Raw genomic sequence first — 6,730 nt, forward strand, 5'->3', positions numbered from 1 at the left:
ATCCTGGAAGAGGGAAAATAAGTCAGCCTAGAGAGTTGGCCTGGGTCCTCCTTGAAGGAGTGTGGAGAGCACATTCCAGGTGGAGAAGATGACATATAAGAAGGACTAAAAAAGAATGTACTATTTAGCAGGGCGTGGCAGTCCATGCCTGTCACCTCAGTGCATGGGAGGCTGAAAGAGGAAGATCACAAATTCAGGGACAAGAACTAAGACCCTGTCTCAAACTATAAATAACTCAGCCAGGTGGTGGCCCATGCCTGTAATCCCAATATTTGGGAGGCTAAGACAAGATCGCAGATTCATGGCCAGCTTCAGCAATATAGTGAGACCCTGTTTTAAAAATAAAATATAATATGGCTCGAAGTGTAGCTCATAGGAAGAACGCCACTCAGTTCAATTCCTAGTACCCCCACAAAAGAAAAAAAGATTGTGTTATTTGCTGTTTGGAAAATGGAAGGCAATTGTGGGTGGGCAGAGGACTCGCAAGAGACATAACTGGTGCATTGGTAGGAACCAGCTTGTAGTAACCTGTGCCATGCTACAGCATTTAGTGAGCAGGAGCAGGGCTGTCCTAAATGAGCCCTACTCATCAAGTGAGTAGGGCAGTGCCTGAGGGTGTTCATGCTAGGTAGAGTTTAGAGCATCCTGTCCTTTCGACTAGAGGTATGAGAAGCCAGGCTTGGTAATGCATACGCGTAATCCCAGTACTTGGGAGGCTGTAACAGGAGGATCACAGGTTGGAGACCAGTGAGGCTGGTCAGTGAGACCCTGAGTGAGACCTGTATCAAAGTAAAATATATGCCAGGTGTGGTGGAGCACACTTGTAATCCCAGCATCAGGAGGCTGAGACCGGAGGATCTCAGTTAGCAGATAGCCTCAGCTGCTTACTGAGGCCCTCCATAACTTAGTGAGACCCTGTTTCAAAATAAAGGATAAAAAATAGGGCAGGATATATAGCTCGGAGGTCAAATTCCTCTGGGCTCCATCGCCAGACACGCAAAAAGAACAACAATAAAAAATCAAAGTAAAAAATATTTATTTACATTGGCAGCATCCTACCGACCCCTCCTGAAGAACAGCGGCGCTGTTGCCAGGAGCAAGGGGCTTATGATACACAGTGCTTCACTGCCAGTTTCTTTTAGATGGATATAGCCGCTACCTGAAACTTTTAAGTCCTTTCCACTTCAGATGCAGGTCTAGGTCTTTCATAGAAAACTACCCTCGCAGGCTTTTTGCTGAGAATGAGAGTCCCTGACTTCTTAGGAAGATCCCCAGTGGCCGGCTTCATCTTAGCTGAATCAGGGCATGCCACCTGCAGCCCACTAACCTAAGTGCCCAGGTCCAGCCCCAGACAGCAAAGCCGCAGCTCAATCACAGGGCTCCTCCAGGCGTGCCTCCTTCACCAGTTGCTGTGGTCCTGTTTTTTCTTGATTTTTAACTGTGCAAACCAGGCCCTGTAGGTTAGGGTGAGGGTGGCTGTCACCTGGACTGAGTGAAGAAGGTGTGGGTTTGCTGTGATACCGCTTGTCCTACCACTGGCTTGAAATCTGGGGTAGAAGCATTACTCAGTTGCTGGATACTTGGAAACTTCTGAAGCAGAAGAGAAGCTTTAACTTTTCCAACACCTGGGATCTGTTGCACAGTTCAAAGGAGGGATGGCTCAGAGAGCAGAGACCTTTTCTTCCTGAGGAAAGGGTTTTTACTGGGTTCTTTGGATTGCTCAAGAACCTGAAGGAGAAATTAAAGAATTACAGAAGCGCCCCCTGGAGAACTGGCAATTTTCTTATTTTCTATTTGATTCAGCTTAATTTAGGGTTCAAATGTTTTCACGTGCCATGAATATAACTTTCCAGACAAGAGTAAAATTATTGAGAGATGGACCATATGACCACACAAAAAAGATAAAAATAATTGACAAAAAACATATTTTTTTCAGAATCTTAAAGCTAGAGGTAGTGAAAAACATGGTCTGAGGAATTTAAATACTTTCATCATATGGTCCAGAAAGAAATGACCAAGCTGGGCATGGTGGTGCATGCTTTTAATCCTAGTACTTGGGAGGCTGAGACAGGAAGATCACAGGTTTGCAACCAACCTCAGCTACTTAAGCCCTCCACAACTTAGTAAGACCCTATATAAAAATCAAGAATATAAAATAGGGCTGGGGGTATAGATCAGAGATAGAATACCTTTGGGTTTATTCCCCAGTGCCAAACACAAAAAGAGGCCAGAGCTAGCCGAATGTGGTGGAACACATCTCTAATTCCAGTACTTGAGAGGCTGAGCAGCTTTGAAGCCAGCCTCAGAAACTTAGATTCTGTTTCCAAATAAAATAGAGCTGGGGGTATAGCTTGGAAAGAACATGCCCCTGAGTTCAATCCCCAGCACTACAACAACAAAAAAATGAAAAAGTCATGTTCACAGCCAGGTGTGGTACCTATAATCATAGTACTTGGGAGGCTGAGATAGGCCTCAAAAACTCAGCAAGACTCAGCGGGGCATGGTGAGTACACTTGTAATCCCAGCATTCGGGAGGCTGAGACCGGAAGATCACAGTTCGCAGACAGACTCAGCTACTTAGTGAGGCCCTCTGCAACTCAGTGAGACCCGGTTTCAAAATAAAGAATAAAAAATAGGGCAGGGGGTGTAGCTCATAGGTCAAATGCCCCTGGGTTCCCCCAGACCTGCAGTATTGTGAAAGAGAAAATGAGCACTTACTAATTGGATGATGAGGCAAGATGCTTCTATCTGGTTGGTCACAGGAAGTAACACCATCCCCAGGTCCAGCACAGTAAACTTCTGTATGGCTGAAAAGTACTGTTCACTCATCTGGGTTTTTTCAACTACTACAATCCCTTGAAGATTTCCAGACTTCAAACAAAAATACATCATTTTGTAACAAATTTACAAAGTTAAGAGAGCTATCACTTTGCATTTGAAATGGCTAATGGCATTATATATAAATTATTACAAGTGATGGAGGAAACGCTGTTCAATTTCAGTTTAATTCAGAACTTAACATTTGTAACTTTTGTTCTGTGTGTAGTACTGGAGATTGAAACCAGGGATATTCTACCTCTGAGCTACACCCCAGTCCTTTTAAATTTTTTTGTTTATTTTTTATGTGTATCTATTTTTATTGGTGCATTGTAGTCAAACATCACAATGGAGTACAACTCTTGTGAGGGTATACCAGCAACATCATTCAATTAACCCGTATCCCCTCCCTGTCCCATTCCCTCCCCCTCCCTCGATCCCATGCTTGATTTGGTGATTAACTTTGATTCATTTGTTTACATATATCATGCATTTTAAAGAGATTCCATCTTCCCACATCCCATCCCCTCTGATTGGTCACATTAATTGCTCTCTCATGGGGCCCTTTCTTCAACTAGATTTCTTCCCTTACCCATTTCTTCCTAGTTTTTGCATATTAGGAAAAGCATCTGATTTTCTATTTTCTGTGATGATTCTCTAAGTATCCACATTGCAAGTTCTGATTCTGCTCCTGAAGGCCCCGGCGCCAGCCTGGCCCACTGGAAGACTCTGATCCTGGCCTCGCTGGCTCAAGTACCAGCCTTGCCTCAAAGCAGGCCCCAATCCCAGCCTTGCTGGACCCAGTTATGGCCTAACCCCTCACAGGCTCCGATCCCAGCCTCAGAGTCCCCAGCACTGGCCTTGCCTCACGGCAGGCTCTGATCCCGGCCTCACTGGCCCCGGCACAGGCCTAACCCCTCGGTAGGCTCTGATTCCAGCCTCAAAGGCCCCAGCACCAGCCTTGCCTCATGACAGGCTCCAATCCCGGCTTCATTGGCCCCAGCACCGGCCTCATCCCTTGGCAGATTCTGGTCCAGGCCTCACAGACTCCCACACCGACCTTGCCTCAAGGCAGGCTCCAATCCCAGCCTCACTGGTCCCGGCACCAGGCTCATCCCTCGGCAGACTCCGATCCCGGCCTCGGAGGCCCCAGCATCAGCCTTGCCTCATGGCATACACTGATCCTGGCCTCACTGGCCCCGGCACCAGCCTCACCCCTCGGCAGGCTCCAATCCTGGCCTCTGAGGCCCCAGCACCTGCCTTGCCTTATGGCAGGCTCCAATGCTGGCCTTGGCTCTGGACTCACCCCTTGACTGGGTCCAAGGCTGAGGATGGTCTTGAGCTTGCAATCCTCCTCTCCTCTCTCAGCTTTCCAAATACTAGAATTAGAGGTATGTTCCACCATGCCTGACTTAGTACTTACATTTCTAATTCGAACAAGTCTCTTTCTGTAGCCATTTGTTGCTACCAAGTCAGCTGTGGTGATATAAAGAATGCAAGATCTGCTGGACAGGTAAAAATCTACCAGTGTCAGGCCATCCTCAAAAATGTGTTTAATTTTCCCTTAAAATGGAGGAAATGAGCACTGTTAACTTAGGCAATAGGTAGATTTTTAAATTTATTTTTATGATATTTATTTTGTGTGTGTGTGAGTCTGGGGATGGGACCCAGGGGCATTCAATCTCAGAGCTACACCCCCTTGTGACGACTAGCTCAGTACTGGGCACAATAAATCCAGCACTGAGTCCGCTTGGGAACAAGAGTCTCAGAAATGTGGGCAAAGGTTTCGGTTGTAGTTCTGCAGCCACTTATCTGCAGCGAATTTTTCCCTTTTTATGAAATAAACTCCTTAAAGTTCCTGTTCACAGCACTAAAAGTGGAAATTCCTCTCCGTGAAAAATCTGAAATGACTGACATGCACAATTGCCTCTTGTGCAATTGACAAAGTTTTAATTTTCATCACCAGTACTTGTACCCAGTGTAAGCACCAAAGGACAATAGTGAGGCATTAAGTGTAAACAAGATAAACAGGATAAAAGAAGATCCATGGCATCACAGTTTAAGATTCATCTGGGACTGGGCGATTAAAGTCAGCCCCCTTGGGGCTTTTGTCACAGGTTTCTGGCCTTAAGGGTAAACCCTAGGGGGCAAAGTCCGGAATCTGGAAAGGCGGGGGTCACACCAAAAGTCCGTTTTGGAGAAATTCAGTTTTCTAGGATCTCCTTTGATCCTTCCAGAGTGTTTTGTCCCCAGGGATTAGTCCAGGCCCTCCTCTATCAAGATCCATAGGGCTGCGGCAAGGATTTGTTCGGTCCTGTCTGCTCCGCCATCCCCTATAAGGCAATACTTATATTACAGTTAGTAGACAGGGCAAAAACATTATAACACAGGTGACTGGATTTCTATAATTGTTCTTTAATGCATAATATTGAAGCAGACTTTTGGGTTTTTTACTCTCCTGCTGCTGAGTCACAAACAGTAGGCTTTTGCTAGAAAAAAGCTTATTAGCATCTCTTAAGGGGGAAACAAATGGCCCAGATTCCAGAGACAGTTTTACATCTCTTTGGGAAATGGGGCAAAAGGTAGGTTTGCAGCTTCCCCTGCTGGCAGAGAGGTGCTGGGAGCTAATCTTTAGATCAAAGGACCTGCCTGCGGAAAGGCCGAGAGAAATTTTGCAGCCCCTGAATTCTGACTGCCCTTTATTACAGCTGGAACAATACAGAGAAAGTCTGAAGGCTTAGACATTTTACTAGAAAATTTATCTTTCATGGACTCAACTTCTTTCAGAGTCCTAATTCTTGGGATCCTGTTTTAAATCATTGGAGCTTTTTAGTGTAGAAATCTAAGAGCAGGGAGTATTTTTGCCAGAGATGACGTTTCCTCCTCAGGGCTCTCCTCCGTGAGGCCTTGCCAATTAATACAAGCATTTCTCACGCTCATATATGCCGAAAAGGGACAGCAGCAACCCCTGTCCTATTTTTATTCTTTAACTTGAAACAGGATCTCACTAAGTTGTAAAGGGTCTCACTAAGTAGCTGAGGCTGTCTGAGAACCATGACCCTCTGGTCTCAGCCTCCTGAATGATGGGATAACAAGTATGTGCCACCATGGCAGGCTTAAATTTGTTTTTAAACCACAGAAAGGAAAGGGCATATGACAAAAGGCAGGCCACTGACCTTGCATTTCTATCGTCCCCTAAGACTCCGACCCGCAGGGGCTTAGAGAACGACACAGACACCTTTTCAGCTGAAATATGAATTCTTCTTTAATGGATCCTTTTGTCTCTCAATATGTCTCTCTCTTCTTTCTTTCTAATATGTCTGACAATGAGTACACAATATATATCAGCATCATAATCCCTCCTTCTATTCCCTACCAACCCCAAGCTTCCACAGCTAGGGCATGCACACTTCTGACTCTCTCATAGGCAGGCTGGTGGTAGGCGTCACTGATCATTCTGCAGGCACGTAGCATGGCACACTGCGCATGCTCAAGGAGACGTCCATCTTGTGAGTCTCATGACTTGGCTGCAAGCCTAGGCGCCATCTTGAATCCATGCTGGCAATAAGCCTGGGTGCCATTTCGGTCCAGCCGAGTGGGCCCCAACACATTTCCTGTGCCAGCTGCTACCCATGCCATTTCTCATTGGCCACAATGTGCCCAAAAGGTACATGTACTGGACCCACGCGGTCAGGAGGATGCCTTTCCATATGTGGTCTTGAACTAATGAGGGAAATGAAATTCACCTCTTAAGCCAGCCTTCCTGCACACAGCCCCAAGGTCCACTGGAAAGCCAGGGACTCTAGCAGGAGCCTGTCTGCTTAATGGTCTTTCAAAGACGGAACTGTGTGCTAAAGTCTAAAAACCTGGAGATTATGGCCCTGGCAGCTGTGTTCCTCATTTTCAGAACATT

At 46.0% G+C, this 6,730-nt stretch overlaps 1 pseudogene across 1 annotated transcript; it reads right to left on the reverse strand.

The window, feature by feature from the left end:
* Window positions 1-1,479: 1,479 nt before the first annotated feature.
* LOC308268118 (Fanconi anemia core complex-associated protein 24-like) lies at window positions 1,480-6,527 on the reverse strand (annotated as a pseudogene). The gene is made up of 4 exons: window positions 6,425-6,527; window positions 4,241-4,380; window positions 2,719-2,871; window positions 1,480-1,728 (listed from the first exon to the last, which is right to left on the reverse strand). The product of its transcript is annotated as a Fanconi anemia core complex-associated protein 24-like (transcript).
* Window positions 6,528-6,730: the final 203 nt, after the last annotated feature.

Source organism: Muscardinus avellanarius (assembly GCF_963383645.1).
Source record: "Muscardinus avellanarius genome assembly, chromosome: 10".
Classification (NCBI taxonomy): domain Eukaryota; kingdom Metazoa; phylum Chordata; class Mammalia; order Rodentia; family Gliridae; genus Muscardinus; species Muscardinus avellanarius.